The sequence below is a fragment of the Myotis lucifugus genome, unplaced genomic scaffold, assembly GCF_000147115.1.
Source record: "Myotis lucifugus unplaced genomic scaffold, Myoluc2.0 scaffold_259, whole genome shotgun sequence".
Taxonomy (NCBI): Eukaryota; Metazoa; Chordata; class Mammalia; order Chiroptera; family Vespertilionidae; genus Myotis; species Myotis lucifugus.
Window position 1 is genome coordinate 1144584 of NW_005871307.1, and position 16431 is coordinate 1161014.

General features: G+C 47.5%; 2 long non-coding RNA genes across 3 annotated transcripts; both read right to left on the bottom strand.

The window, feature by feature from the left end:
* Positions 1 to 3548: 3548 nt before the first annotated feature.
* LOC111827980 lies at positions 3549 to 6859 on the bottom strand. The gene is made up of 3 exons (XR_002831729.1): positions 6796 to 6859; positions 4114 to 4265; positions 3549 to 3865 (listed from the first exon to the last, which is right to left on the bottom strand). It is a non-coding gene; the product is annotated as an uncharacterized LOC111827980 (long non-coding RNA).
* A 3-nt stretch (positions 6860 to 6862) lies between these two features.
* LOC106698901 lies at positions 6863 to 14992 on the bottom strand. 2 transcript variants are annotated; one of them, XR_001350297.2, is made up of 3 exons: positions 14230 to 14992; positions 12335 to 12588; positions 6863 to 7222 (listed from the first exon to the last, which is right to left on the bottom strand). It is a non-coding gene; the product is annotated as an uncharacterized LOC106698901 (long non-coding RNA). The 2 variants fall into 2 exon arrangements; XR_002831728.1 differs by lacking the exon at positions 14230 to 14992 and adding an exon at positions 13812 to 14123.
* Between the last annotated feature and the right edge of the window lie 1439 nt (positions 14993 to 16431).

The following is a 16431-nucleotide window of genomic DNA, read 5'->3' on the forward strand; positions in this document are numbered from 1 at the left end:
GAACTTTGTACCATCATTAAAGACCTCAAGTGTACAAAGTGGTGGTACCAATCATATTTCCATTTAATTCACCAGTCTGGCCCCTGCAGAAATCGAATAGATCCTAGGGAATGACTATAATCTACAACAAATTAAACAAATAGTAGCCCTGATCACAGGTGCTATGCTGGTCATAGTTCGTGGCATTCACTCATTAACCTGGTAATGTTTGCACAACATCTTTTCAATTTCAATCAAGAAAGAGAATTAGAGCCCTGCCTGAATGGCTCAGTGGTTGAGCATCATTCTATGAACCAGGAGATCATGGTTCGATTCCCAGTCAGGGCACATGCCTGGGTTGTGGGCTCAATCCCCAGTGAGGGGCATGCAGGAGGCAGCCAATCAATAATTCTCTCATCACTGATGTTTCTATTTCTCTCTCCCTCTCCCTTTCTCTCTGAAATCAATAAAAATAAAATAAATTTAAAATAAAGAGGAATAGAGAACCAAGATGATGGCATAGGTAAATGCTGGTACTCACCACCACCCACAACCACATCAAAATTACAAATAAAATACAGAACAACCATCATTCAGAATTGCCTGAAATCTGGCTGAATGGAAGTTCTACAACTAGAGAAGTAAAGAAGAAAGTACATTGAGACTGGTAGGAGAGCTGAGGTGTAGAATGGGCTGGTTCTACACCCATGTTTGTTTAATCAGGAGGGATATTTTAGCTGCAGAGGCCTCCCATGAGGAATAAGGAGTCCCAGCTCTACACCAGATCCCTAGCCCAGGGTTCCAGAGCTGGGAAAAGAAGCCTCTGTAACTTTGGGCTGTAAAAAGCAGCAGGAATGTGGCTGAGTGGCACAGAGGCTACTGGAGACCCAGAAAGTTACTTTTAGAGGGCCAGCACATGAACTTACATGGTCCTTCTCCCTCTAAGCTCCAGCACTGGGGCAGTGGCTTGGGAGGATCCAGGGATATACAGAGAAGAACTGGATTGGCTGGCATTGGCATTGGAATAAGAACTCAGGAACAAGAACTCAGGGGCGGCTTTCTCCCAGACAGAGGTGTTCACAGAAGTCATTGTTCCTATGCTGAGACCTCCCCCCATCGCAGAGCTGACTGGCAGCTATATCTGAGTTTTCATCAGCCTTGCTAACACTGTTCCCTCCATCCTGTTGATTTCCTGAGACCCCACCCCTCCAATTTTTAGCCCTATCCAAGCTGTTTGCAGCAGCTTTTCCATATGAATGGCCTGTCCTGGCTCAGGCTTCAGATCTCTCAAACAAGCAGCAGCTGGCATCAGCGAAACTCAGCACTAGCAGCAGTCTGCCTTGCTTCACAGATTGGCCTCGCCTGGGCACTTCCAAGCCCAATACAAATAGCAGATCTGAAGATCACTCTTTAGCTCCTGCCAGGTGGCCCCAAGCAGTAGTTGACTTTGCACCTCCCAGGAGGCCCCAGAGCCAGTGCACAGCTTCAGACCATACTAGATTACAACTCTACACATCCACGAGTGACACACTCAAGGGGCAGACTCAGTGAGCACCAAAGCTCCACTAAAGCAAGTCCTGCTCCATAAGGGTGTCTCCTGCACAGCAGCTGTTCCACTATAGTCGCAGCTATAGACAATTGGCCTGGAGGTCAACTCTTCCCAGTGACACCAACAGCAATCAAGGCTGAACTACAACAAGACTGTGCACACAGCCCACACAATTCAGGTGACTGGGGACGCTGAGCCACTGGGCCCTATAGGACACTGATTACACAACACCACTCTACCAATTCCAGGAGACATAACAGCTCTACATAATATAAAGAAACAAACACAGGGAAGCATCCAAAATGCAGATACAAAGAAACATGTCACAAATGAAAGAACAGAAGAAATATCCAGAAAAAGAACTAAATGCATGGGCCCAGCTGCATGGACTCATTTACCAAGGTTGCTCAAGAATCTTAATGAGAGCTTCAAGGGACTTAATGAGACTTTCAAGGATCTTAATGAGACTTTCAAGAAACTTAGTGAGAACACCAAAGACATGAAAAAGGACCAGTCAGAAATTAATAATTTATAGGGATTCAACAGTAGAATAGAGGATTCTGAGAATCAAATCAACAAATTGGACTATGAGGAAGAAAAAAACACCCAATCAGAAGAGCAAAAAGAAAAAAGAATCCAAAAATATGAAGATAGTGTAAGGAGTCTCTGGGACAACTTCAAGCATACCAACATTCACATTTTGGGTGGCCAGAAGAAGAGAGAGAGCAAGATATTGAAAACCTATTTAAAGAAATGACAGAAAACTTGCCCTACCTGGTGAAAAAAAAATAGACTTACAAGTCCAGGAAGCTCAGAGAGTCCTAAGCAAGAGGAACCCAAAGAGGCCCACACCAAGACACATCATAATTAAAATGCCAAGTGCTAAATACAAAGAGAGAATCTTAAAAACAGCAAGAGAAAAGCAGTTAAAGTTAGTTACCTACAGAGAGTGCCCATACAACTGTCAGCTGATTTCTCAGCAGAAGCTTTGCAGCCCACAGGGAAGTGGCAAGAAATATTCAAAGTGATGAACAGCAAGGACCTACAATGAAGATTACTCTACCCAGGAAAGCTATCATTTAGAATTGAAGATCAGATAAAGAGCTTCACAGACAAGAAAAGGCTTAAGGAGTTCATCACCACCAAACCAGTATTACATGAAATGTTGAAGGGTATCCTTTAAGAAGAGGAGGAAGAAGAAGAAGAAGAAGGAAAAGGAGGAGGAGGAGGAGGAGAAAGAGAAAAATATGAATAAAATGGCAGTGAATACATATCTATTGACAATTGAATATAAAATCAAAATAAATGAACAAGGAATCTAATGAACAAAATAAACTGATGAATAAAATAGAACCAGAGGCATGGAAACATGGAACAGACTGATGAATCTCAGAGGGGGGGGGGCGGTGGGAGGGAAGAGATTAACCAAAGAACTTGTATGCATATATGCATTACCTATGGACATAAACAGTAGGGTGGTGAAGGCTTGGGGCAGGAACCAGATGGAGAGGGACAATGAGGGAGGAAAAGGAGGACATCTGTAATACTCTCAACAATAAATATTTTTTAAAAACAAGAAAGTATTAAAGCCTGGCCGTTGTGGCTCAATGGTTGAGCATGGATTGAACCAGGAGGTCAGTTTGATTCCTGGTTAGGGTATATGCTTTGATTACCAGTTCAATCCCCAGTAAGAAGTGTGCAGGAGGCAACCGATTAATGATTCTCTCATCATTGATGTTTTTATGTCTTTCTGTCTCCATGAAATCAATAAAAATATATTTAAAAAAATAAAAATGAAATATTCTGAAGATACACAGATCACTTAAAAAGCCCAGAGAACATAATATCATGGTGACTGTAGAGAATAAATAAAAGGTGGCTAGTTCACTGGAGACTTTGGGAAGATATATGCTTTAGAGGGGACGTGAAATAAACCCAATGAAGATTCAGAAGCCTGCATTTTAATAAATAAAGTTTTTAGGGATCCAGTGGTCAGGGCAATTCCTGAATATTTCCTCCAAAGCAAAATACAAATTGCTGCATCTTGCATCCCCTACCACAAAGAAGAAACACAGTGTTTGGTATATCTTATTTGATTCTGAAGGCAACACATTCTAGAAATATTGCTCCAGCCCATACACTGGGTGGTACAGAAGGTTGCTAAGATTGAGTGGAGCCTGGAATAGGAAAGAGCTCTGCAGCAAGTCCACTGCAGTGCAAATACACTTACCACTGGGGCCCTTATGATCTTGGGTGGGGGGAGGTACATGAGGCTGGAGGTGTCAGTCGTGGAACAAGATGCATCATAAGATGGAAAGGGTACAGCCGAGATCAAACCTGAGCAGAACCAAAGGGCACAAGTAAGTTGCATGAGGGAGTACTCACCACTGCTGTACTAAGGCCCTTCCCCAAACTGCATCTATGGTCATATTGGGAGGGGTGCCCCATATCATCAGTAAAGCGTGTGGAAGGACATATAGGAGTAGGCAAGAAGTCTGAAGATATCTGTATCACATGTTAACACCCACCAGAAAGTATCCACTGCATGAGAGTATTAAATGCCCAAGTAGGTCATTACAAATTACCTGGCCATTGGACATTAGCCCGCCTTCATCATTGGTGCAATCGACATGTAAATGGAGTGGCCACAGTGGCTGAGATGGAGGTGCTGCGTGGGCCCAGCTGCATGGACTCATTACCAAGGCCAGGGGATCTACTGCTGCCTCTGAATTCCAACCTGTGAACAACAGAGACCTTGTTGAGGCCCTGATTTAGAGACCACTAGACTGGCAAATCTATTCTGCTGGATCCCTTCCATATTTGAAGATCCAGCAGCTCATCTTACAGGATATATAACCATTCTAGGTATGGGTTCACCTTACTGCCTAATGGACCTCAGCTAGCACTAGCAGCCAGGACTGCTGGGATGCCTGATCGACAGACATGGAGTTCCACTCAGTCAAGCATCACACTGTGGAACCCACTTCTCAGAGAGAGAGGTGCAGGAGTGAGCACATGGCTGTGGAACCCACTGGTCCCATCATAGACCGCACCACCCAGAAGTTTCCTTGTGGAACGCTGGGATGGCCTTCAAACAGCGCAGGTGAAGGGACACTGCAGAGGGCATCCTCTGAAAGGATAAATGTCATCCTTCAGGACACATTAGTGAGAGCCGTGTGGATGGTGCTGGGTCCCCATTAGGAATAACACATGGGTCTAGGGACCAAGAAGTGGAAGCAGGTGAGTGTGGGCCCCACTTACCATCACTCACAGTCGCCACTGGGAAATTCAGTGCTTCCCATTAAACTAAAAGCAATAGCTCTGCCACGGCACCTTGGATTCCTGGGTCCACGAGCCCTCAGGTGCCCACAAGCCTGAACCCTAACCCATCCTGGCAGGGGTTAGTGACACCAGCAGCAGCTGGGAAAAGTGCTCCTTTTACACAAATGCAGGAGAAGTTCAGGTGGAGCCCAGGGATCCCCTTGTGTGCCTCTTGGTACCCCTGCCCAATAGTAACTATGAATAGATTCTCCCAGCCACCCCATTAGAAGGGATGTGGACCCTTATCTGGGTCACACCACCAGGTAAGCCACCAAGACCTGCCAAAGTGAGTGATAAAAGTGAGGGGAGCCTTGGCTGGCGTGGCTCAGTTGGTTGGGCATTGGCCCGGGCACTGAAAAGTGGCTGGTTTGATTCCTGGTAAGGGCACATGCCTGGTTGCAGGTTCCATCCCCAGTGGGGGGCATGTAGGAGGCAATTGATTGATGCCTCTCACATCAATGTTTCGCTCTCTCCCTCTCCCTTCCTCTTTCTCTAAAAAATCAATTAAAATCTTTTTTTTTTAATGTGAAAGGAAATCAGGCTGGATAGTAGAGGAGAAAGAGGATGAATGTGAGTTTGTCCCCTCTCCCAAGAGCCTTCCTCTTCTCAGTGTCCCCCTCTGGAGAAGAGGCCCATGGGAAGCACATAGAAGTTGTTCCCAGGAATTGTATGGATTAGGTAGATCTGTGCAACACAGAGCTGGGCTGTGGAGGCCATGGAACATGCATCTTGGACCCCTGGTTGCTGAGAGAATATGGGCAGCCTCAGCTGCTGCGCCAAAATCTATCTCTTCCCAGCCAGTGACTGAGTGTGGCAGGGATGCTGGCCACTGTTCCTTGAGACGCAGAACTCCTCTCTCAGTCACTGGGGCTCAAAGACTTGTCATTGGTCTGCCAAAACTTTCTTAAATCTGCATCACAAACTAAGATTTCCCCTCCAGCCCTCCAGCCTTCCCTCCCTCCCTCCTCAGTAAGGGTCAGACCTACATCCCAACACCCTCCCCTGCTTCCCTTTGGCTTCCTCCCTGCATTAGCTTCCTGTGGCTATTATAACAAACCAGCACAAACCTAGTTCCGCAGGTCAGAAGTCTGAAACAGATCCTCAAGCTGCATTCCTTCCTGAGGCTCTAAGGGAGATTCCTTTAGAGGTTCCAGGAAAGAACCCATCACTTGCCTTCTGCAGCCTCTAAAGGCAGCCTGCATTCCTTGGCTCATGGCTCCTTTCTCACTTCACTTGGACCTCTATCCATCACCACATCTCCATCTCTGACTCTGCCCTCCTGTCTCCCTCTTAAAAGGTCCCTGTGCTACATTTAGGGTCTGCCCAGACAGTCCAGGATAATCTCCCTAGCTCAAGATCCTTAATCTAATCTCATCTGCAAAATCCTTTTGGTCACGTGTGGTCACATATTTACAAGTTCTGGGGATTAGGACATTGACATCTTTGTGGCATTATGTAGCCTGCCACATCCCCACTGCCCCAGAGGCATGTTCCCTAAGTAAATTTCTTGCACATCTAATCCTGTCTTGGCGTCTGTTTCTTGGAGAACCTGAACTGACACCTGGGTCATTCACTAGTGCCCCTTCGATCTAGGCAAGCAGGGTCCTTGGACCGGCCCCACGCATCACTTGGCCCTGTGCTTTAGAGTGCCCTCTCCAAACCTTCTTAGTCCTCCTCTGCCAGGCTGATGGTGCCACCGAGGTGGGGTTCCTGGGCCTGCCTGAGACTTAGGTGGACGGCAGTTCCCATTTCCTACTTTAAAACACTCTCCAATTCTCCATATCAGATGCTCTGAAGAGCTCTGAGACTTGTGCCTATGAGGTTGTCCTGGGGCACCCTTGTCAGGAGCATTTTCAGGAGGAGAACCGCCTGAGCTGAGTGCTCCGGCTCGCCTCCTAGGTATTTCCTCTGGATGGGTGAGATTGAGCCATCAGGGTAGTACTCACAGGCTGACTCTGGATGACTCTCACTCACATCAGATACAGGATGGTTCAGTGCTCTCGGCGAACAGACCCTTGGTTTGAGCAGCATTGGTGGCCCACACAACAGCTGTCCCTCTTCCATGTCCATGTCAGGCAATCTCCTGGGGGCTGTGGAAAGGCCTCTGAGGGTTTTCTCGCCATCATTCCGTGTTGCCAGTGCACCCTTCCAATGCAGGTCCTCTCTTGATTCCAGTCACTGTGATGATGCCATGCTCCCCTGAGGCTCAGGCTCTGCTGGAGGAGGGATGGACATTCCCATTCCTTGCTGAATGGGACCCTCTGGTTGCTGCACCCAGGGCTCCTGGCTGTCCTCCCATTGCTGGTGGTGTGTGAAGGCAGGGGTGGAGGCAACATGCGAAGAGAACACATTCCAGGGATGTAGGATTAAAACCTAAAGGGTTAAGAGAACACAGGTTTGGAAAATAGGTTCTTCTACCTTTACCAATATACTATAAATTCACTTTTGTGGGGACATAATTAATTTTCACATGAAAATAATCTTTTTTTCACCACACATAGTTACAAAACATTTTTTCTTGTGATGAGAACTTTCAAGATCTACTCTCCTAGATACTTTCAAAAATGCAATACAGGATTATTAACTATAGTCACCATACTGTACATTACATCTCATGACTTGCTCGTTTTATAACTGGAAATTTGTACCTTTTGACCTGCTGAACTATAAAATTTGAAATACATTTTACGACCAGAAGATGACTTATTGTTCACATTTTTGTGCATGCTGCAGGGATGACCTGGGATTATAGTCATCATCAACAAAGCATGGTGACAACCTTGAGAGAGTTAGTGGAAGCCAGTACACACAGATGCCGGGTAGATGAGGCAGCCTCATGAGTAATGATATGACCACCATTAAATCCATGGCATTAGGAAGCTGAGGAGGCAAGACGATCTATGTTGTTTCAATACAAAGAAGCCCAGAAGAGCCATGGAATTATAAGTAATAATCATGCTGCATGAGAGATACAATTAGCCAAGATTTTAAACAAAAGAGATGGTTCCTGGACCTGAGCAGAAAGAAATGGTACCTGGACACTAAGAAGAATCTTTATAAAGACAGGACAATAAATAAATTTGTAAGTGTATCTTCTCTACTCATAACTCTAAATCAATCACTCAGTCAATCACTATGCTTCACGGGCCCATGAATTTTGTAATACATTTAAAAACCTTTTTTTTAATTTTTATTGTTCACTTACAGTTGACATTCAATGTTATTTGTATTAGTTTCAGATGTATAGCACAGTGGTTAAATAATTATTTACTTCACAAAGTGTTTTTCCCAATATTTACAGTACCCACCTGGCACCATACAAGTATTACAATATTACTGACTTGTAAGACATTACTAATAAAATTGCTTATGGTAGACAGGGGCTCCACAAAAATAAATCAATAAATATCTTCCTGGGGTTTATGAACATTTACCAAGTTCTAATACGAACAAAAATTGTGCTAGACATCATGAATACAAAAAAGAATAATGCACAATCCTGGACTCCATGTAACTCACAGTTAAAGTTGTAGCAAAGTACACAGATATAGCCAGGGCCCTGTGGCAGGGACAGAGAGAGGGGAGATGCAGAGAGCACATGGAATATAATGCTCCCTGTTAGACCTCAGAAAGGCAACAATGAGAACCACTCTCTCATTTAATGGGATTTTTCAGCCATCTTCTGAGTCCAAGTTTCTTCTCCTTTGATTAAACTTCTCTTTGCTCAGGTCTCCATGGATCAAAGATTCTGGTAAGATACCTATGGAAGGATGGGAGAAACGCAGGTCTGTCTGTCCAAACAGCCTGCTCTGAAGTCACCAAAATGACACCAGAGAAAGGATTGCTTGGCCAGCCTCCCTCTGTGCCTCTTTTAGCCTCAGAGTCTGGGTGGAGTAATAAGGCACTCATGCAAGAATGCCCCCGGCCCCACATCATCCTTCACAGTAAAAGTCTACATGGAAATAGAGGTCTCTCAGGGGAAGGAGCGAAGGGGAAAGATGAAGTCACGGGTTCTCCTGGCTTTTCCTTTGCTTTGGGGGCAGAGTCAGCTGGGAGTCTCCACAAACATGAGATTTCCAGCCCATCAGTCATCCTACATGTCCCACAGGCGTCTCATCATCAGGCAAAATGTGAGAATACCGAGCTGCAGGGCTGTCTGAGGACACACAGTACCGGGGAGCAACACCGGGAAAGAATTACCTATTATTTCATTTATATGAGATACTTACTAGTAGAGAAGTCAAATTCATTGAGACAGAAAGTAGATGGTGGGTGCAGGGGCTGGGGGAGAGGATGGGGAGTTAGTGTTTAATGAGGATGGTCTCAGGTTTACAAGATCAAAGAGTTCTGGAGGTGGATGGTGGTGCTGCTCACACGACACTATGATGTATTTAACTTATAAGCACTCAACAGTACACTTAAAATAGTTTAGATGATAAATTTATGTTATGTGTACTTTATCACAATGAAAAAAATTGGAAAAAAAGGATGAAACACATGCTGATCCATGCTGTAGCAAGGGTGAACCTCGAAAACATGCTTAAGTGAGGGAAGCCAGGCACAAAGGTCACGTAGTATGTGATTCCATTTATATAAAAAATCCAGAATAGATAAATCGTAGGGATGGAAAGCAGATTGGTGGTTGTCCGGCCAGGGGGAGGGGGATGAGGGGGTACCCTGCTTAACCATAGTTTGCTTCTGGGGTGATGAAAACGTAGAGCTGGAATGGGGTGCTTGTGCAACATCGTGAATGCACTAAATGCCACTAAATGATTACTTTAAAATGGTTAAGTTTATGTTATGTGAATTTCCCCTCCATAAATTATTTTTTCAAAGTACAAAAAAAAAAAAATGCCAGCCAGGCTGGTGGGTGTGAGTGAGAATAAAAATAACCAGGCCGGGGAGGCTGGGCCCGGTCCGGAGGTGGAATTTGCCCAGATCTTCCCAGCTCCTGAGGGTCTTCTCTGGGGACCTAACCACAATCTGAGCACAGACCCACCTGCTGGCTCCAGCCACTCTGTCCTCCAGAGCCACGCATGGCAGCCACTCCCCTCCCTCTCCCTGGGCTCCTGCACTTACTCCTACAACGTCAGGCCTATTTGCAGGGACACCAAGGATGTAGCCTGGGTCAGGGCGGCCGTGTCAGGGAAAACACAACCTGTGCGGCTGCTCCACTGAGGGCCAGCCAGGCGTCCTCGGCTTTCTGACCACGACCTCCACTTGGCAATGCCACAGTGGGCCCCTGGGGCATCAGGGCTGCGTGGGCCAGTGAGGGAAAAGGGGAAGGCAGGGCCGCTGGCTGCCCGGCGGGAACATGAGGCCTGTCGGTGGGGAAGTGACGTGAGGGCAGGGAGAGGGTGGCAGCCTGAGGAAGAAGCTACTTTACTGTTAGATGTTTTGTTTTTTAGAGAGAAGACAAACAGCTGAAATAATTTTTTAAAAATCCTTTGGTGAGGGAAACACTGACTGCACATGAAGGGATAGGGAAGGGCAGTGTGCCAGGGAGATGGGGGTGGGGGTGGGGGTGGGGGGAATGTCCAGATCCAGGGGGAAAGTCAGCCAGGGAGCCAGGGGAAAGCTGGTGTGTGGGCAGCGTTTGAAGGTGGAGGGTGAGAAATTCCAGGAAGCACAGAGCAGATGCCTTAATCTTCTAAGTGGGAAAGGAGGCAACATCAAAACTGACAGGGGGCTTTGGGGGTGGAGGCAGGGCTGAGAGGGGAGGCTAGGTAATTCCCCGGTGGCCACAGAGGGCCTAGAATAGGACGTCCTGGGTGAGTGACAGCAGCGTTTGCCAAGCTTGCTGGCCAGGAGTGTCACCATGCGCATTTCCCAGCTCCTCCCCTGGAGATGGAGTCAGTACACAGGATGGATGGGACCAAAATCTTCATGATGAGGACAGCCTGAGGACGTACTTAACACCAGGCAAGTTTAAAGAAACGGTGAGTTAAAGAAGTGTTGAGTAGCAGGGAGAGGCTGGATAACAGGAAATTGAGGGGGATAATTCAATATCCTTCTCACAGCAAAACTCTGCTGCCCAGAGAGTTTGGAGCATTTGGAGAAAATGCCCCAAATGCTCCAAAGCCCATTTGGAGAAAATCGGTGGTGGGGTTTAGCCATAACAGTAGGATCTATGCAAGAGAATGGAATCTACTCAGGAGGGTGGGGTCTATCCACTAGGCAGGGGTCTTTAGGGAGAGTGCAGTGGCAGGTCCAGGGCATGGGGGCGGGGTGGGGCGGTAACTGTGAGCAGTCCGAACGCTTGACCTTGGACCCACACTTGGCAGAGGCCAGAGTGAAAGCAAGAGAGAACTGACAGACGATGAGAACAGGAAAAGTGGACGGAGCGGGGTCAAGATCCTGAGGTCAGTGAGGATGAGGAAACGGGAGAGGCTTGAGTAGGAGATGGGAATTTCAGAGGTAAACATCGGGGAGTTTGCGTGTACGCATCACCGCTCAGCTGGGAGAGGCATATTCCCAGGCCACCGATTAGACCAAGCACATCTTCCGGAGGCAGCGTTTTACACATATATTTGGGGAGGAAATTATTTTTATATTATAATAAACACATTCCATTGATTCACATGAAATCGTAAGATTTTTTTTTCAAAAAGACTTCAAAGACTTTTCTCTTGGCTGCTTCGGGCTGCACGCCCGGGTTCGTGTTCCTCTGTGGTTAGCGGGACTCGAGAGGAGACGTTTGAGCAGCGCTGCTGAGGAATCTGCCCAGTAAAGCAGAGACGCCGGGCCCGGCACTGAGAGCAGGGCCTCTCAGCAGGGCCAGCTTTGACCCCGTGATTATCGGAACTTCATGACATTGCCAATAATACCATAGCCATTTATATAAGTAAAAATGGTTACTTGATGTGACCAAAACCTAAATCGCAGATTTACTTAGTCTCCCTCACCACCACCTCCACCATATGGCCTCCAGGGGGCACTGCTCCCCCTTCTAAACTCTGTCCCCAAGACAAAGGCCACTTCTTGGCTTCCTAAAGCACCAAGTCAGGCTTAGAACAAAAAGACTTTTAAAAGAAGTAACCATAGAAAGACACATGAATCTGGGCAGTATAGCCCCTTGTCCCCTAAAAGGTGGCCCCAGACCAGCAGTATTAAAATCACCTAGGAGCTTGAGGCTTCCCTGGCCCCACCAGACCTATTGAATCAGAATTGGCATTTTAACAAGATTGCCCCAGGTGACCTGAGTGCACACGATAATTGAGAAACTCCGGTCTAGTGGGCACGATTCTGCTTATTGATCATCTGCCTTCCTAACCTGAGCAAGCTGGGACCGCCTGAGTAACACCCTCCCCAGGAACGCCCTCTTAGACGCTCCACTCCTCAAAAATAGACAGAAGGCTTGGCCCTCCCAGTAATACCGCCCTGCCTATGGGCCCCTTTTTACTCTCAGGGTGTATTAGCTATCTACTGCTGTGTGACAAATGACCCCCAAACTTAATTTAAAACAACAAACATTTATTATCTCACCATTTCTCTGGGCTAGGAGCCTGGGCATGGCCTAGCTGGGAAACTCTGACACCGGGTCTTCTCAACAGGCTGCAGTGTCAGCAGTGGAGGCGGCTCCACTGTGGGCATTTCACTCTCGAGCTCACTCCTGTTGGGAAATCAGGCAGCCTCAGGTCCCAGCTGGCTACTGGTCAGACACATTAATCCTCTGTCACGTGGTTCTCTCCGCAGCGTTAATCACAACAGAATAGCTTGCTTCCTTTGGAGCATGAGCTCTGGAAGGGGAGAGGGCACAGTAGAGAGATATTGACAGGGCAAGCAAGATAGAAGTCACAGTCTTTTGTAACCAAACCTTGGGAGTGACATTCCATCACTTTTTTTCATGTGCTATTAGTTAGAAGCAAGTCATAGGTCCAGCTCAGGCTGACGGGAGCGGATTACTGGGGTGTAAATACCAGGGATCACTGGTATTGACAGTGGGGATCACTGGGAACATTTAGCCGCCTCCCTCGGGTAGGGATCTCACATCTAAGGGGCATGCCCCAACAAGGCAACATATCAGAATACAAGACAGTAACCTCCACCGTCATATGTTAAGAATGACAGACATCCAGTAACAGCAGGTTTATTCCTTCTTAATAGTAGTTTTCAGAGTGATTCCACAATAACTCACTTGGGGAACATTAAAAATTCTAATGGGGGGGGAAAAGATAAAAACACCAATGCAAGTCAATTGAATCAGAACCTCCAGGCATTGTTTTTGTTTTGTTTTAGTTTTGTTTTCAATTTCTGGGCTGATTTCAGTAAAGAGATGGGGTTGAGAATTACTGTCTCAGATGAACAATTTCAAATGCTGTAATGCCAGGGCTGGGGTGGAGGTCATTGGGACAGAAGAAGGTATGGGCTGGGCAGCTTGGGATTTCGATGGGTGACCTGCTGTGGAATATGGACAGGAAAAGTCAGCAGGGGATATAGGCCTTAAGGAGTCTGTGCTCATCTGAGAGGTGAGGGGATAAGACAGACGAAAGAGAAATGGCTTCACACACTGCTTTCCAGAGGTTAGGCTGGATGACTTTTGCAACAGTTCAGAAGAAAGGAAGGAAAAGAGGAGGGAGGCAGGGGGTGAAGGTAGAAAAAGAAACCTGTCTATTTTAAAAACTTGTCCTCAACTCCAGCTGATGGCTTCAAGGAAATGAAAATAGAAAATGAAGAAGACTGAACCAATAAAAGTGCCTTATAGTCTTTTATCCTATGTCTAAAGAGGTACAGAAAGTCAGAACTGGAGAGGCCCTGTAGAGTACCAGGCCACCTTCATGTTATGAATGAAGAAAACGAGGCACAAAGGGTCATGGGAGGGGGCATGGCATTGCTGGGATTAGAACTCACACCCTTGAACCTGAGCCCAGAGCTCAAATCGCAGGCTTCCCACATGCACCACATCTCTGGGCAGGGTGGGCTTCACCCTTCCCCTTCACACCAGCGTGAGAACGAGACTTACTGCAGAATGGGTCCAAGGAGATAACATGCCTTCTCTTACTGGGCACCGTGTCGTTGCAGAGTGTCTTTCACAGAAACATTTCAACAAGGGTGAGCCCACAGGAGGTGGGTGGTCCTCCGTTAATTTACTGTTTGATGGGAACAGTCACGGGGGTGATGACAGTCTTGAGGTCTAACAAGCTCCCTGCTTATTGGAGGGGAGGAGTCTAAGTCTGAGCCACAACCCGAGTCTGAGACAGGCCTTAACCGCTGCTCTGCCCTCGGTTTTGTCCACAATAAGACGGCCCTTCTCCAGGCAGGTCCAGCCTCTACCTCTCCTCCCCGCCTCTCCCTAATCGGAATCTTACCCGCTGTTCTCATCCTCAGGGACAGTCACTCCCCTCCAGTTGCCATGGCCACCAGCCTCACCCAGAGCATACCAGCCATGCTGTTCCCAGCCTCTGGCTGCCACCCAGGCAGATGCAGAGCAGTCGGGGAAGAAAACAGCCTCCTCGGAAAGCTGGTCCAAGGCTGCTTGGAGGGACTCTCCGCTGTCGGCTGAGTCTTCCCTTCAGTCCTTTTGGCTGCCGGCTGTGACTGGGCGGTGGTTGTTCCTGTCTCTCCCTGCACCGGCTTCTCGGGAGCCTCTGACCCAAATCTCCTAGCGCTAAATAAGGCTGTTCCCAGGGCTCAGGAGCCTGGCTGGGTACCAAACACTGAGAACTGAGAACGGCACCAGTTGCCGCCAGTTCACATCTCTAAAGTCTTAAGAGAGTGGTGAGAAATGCGGCCCCAGAGCTCTCCTGGAAAGAGAAATCCATGGCAGAGAAGCCAAAGAGCACCAGAGGCATAGAGATGGACTCCTTTTAAAAACAAACAGAGACAAACCCGCCCGTGTATCCTGGCCTAAAGGGCAGCCGTCCCGGGGGTTACGCTGGCCCAGGCTTGCTTCACCGCCATTGCAGCAGCGAGGCCAGGGGAGGACCCTGCAGTGCATGCCAGCACTGCCAAGTGGCAGCTGTCTCTCGGGTGGACGACCTGCTTTACCCGGGTCCGGATTCTAGCCAGCACCCTCCGGTGAGAAAAGGCAAGGCAGAGCGCAGCACAGAAATGCAGAATGTTGTTTTCACTGTGCACTCCCTCTCCTCCTCCACTGGTGCTCACAAATCACGGACCCGCTGGTCCCTGCCCCGGTTTCCAGTAGGTGTCCACAGAGTTACAGAGCCTGGCCTGGGATCGGGGTGGGGGGCAGGGGTGTGCTCACAGATGTGACAAGGGATGGGGACAAGAGAGTAGCAGCTACTTCTGCTGGCCAAACCACAGCAGTTCCAACCACCTTCTGCTGTCCAGGGCCACGGACCCCTACCCCGCCACTCCCCTGCCCCGCCCAAGGCACTGATGTCCTGCCCAGAGGGATTTTGTTGAAGGTCATGTGTCTTTGCTAAAAAGTTGCTAAAAAATGGAGCTGAGCTGTTTGGGGGAAGAAGGTGCTTTATTCTTTTGTAGAAGTAATTTAGGCCTGCCCAGTGTGGCTCAGTGGTTGAGCATCGACCTATGAACCAGGAGGTCATGGTTCAATTCCCGGTCAGGGTACATGCCTAGGTTTCAGATTCCATCCCCAGTGTGGGGCATGCAGGAGGCAGCTGATCAATGATTCTCTCTCTCTTCCTTTCTCTCTGAAATCAATATAATATATACATATATATTTTTTAAAGAAGTAATTTAGAAAATTACCTCTTTCCAGTGGGAAAGAATAGAATCATAAGTTACTAACTAGTCAAAAATTAATAAAAATGATGCCAAAAGATGCTGTGGTCTGAATTTCTTCATAATTTTTAGTGCTCACTTGGAATAATTTTTTCAGCTTACTATTTAAGTTTATTTAAGTATAAATATTTTCATAAAGATGCATGATTTAATTTTCAAGGGACATGTTTACCTCTATAGGTTGTAAAGCAAGCCTCAAGGACAAGCCTTAATATTCAGACCACATGGCCGTGACCCAGTCCCCATCAAACCATCACTCCCACCAACTTTAACAACATCCCCTGAAAGCAGGGTAAATAGATTCCAGTTCTGAAGATGGAAAACGAATGTTCAAAAGATGGCAGCCATCACATCTCCCAGTAGAGCCGGCACCAACCCTGTGCTTCTCTTCCCATTCTCTTCATCATCCCCTCCCCCCTGGGCACCCACATAGCCCAATTTATTCAGAAAGACCCCTGATCTCAGTGAGGAATATTTAGATGACTAGAGGCTGAGGGTCCAGCAGGGAGAAGCCTCAATATGATTGGACAAATTCAGCTGAAATATCTTCCGAAGTTGCTGGCACTCTCTGGAGACTTACTGTCTTTTGAAAGACAAGGACAGTTGGTAACTTCTTGCACCGCCGAAGGTTAGCCCCCTATGCACACAAGCACTTTCTCCCTCCCCAGCACATGGCTGTTATCTCTCCATCACTCAGACTCACGTGCACTGTGCTTGGCCTCGCCCAAATCCCCCGAGGGACAGCTGCTCCAAGGCCCAGCCTGACACCAAGCAGCTGGATGAGCAATGTTCTCCACTGCGAGCAGTAGGCGGGCTGGGCTGCCTGTGGGTGAATCATGAGAGTCTGACTTGGAAGACAGATCAGAACCGTGAGG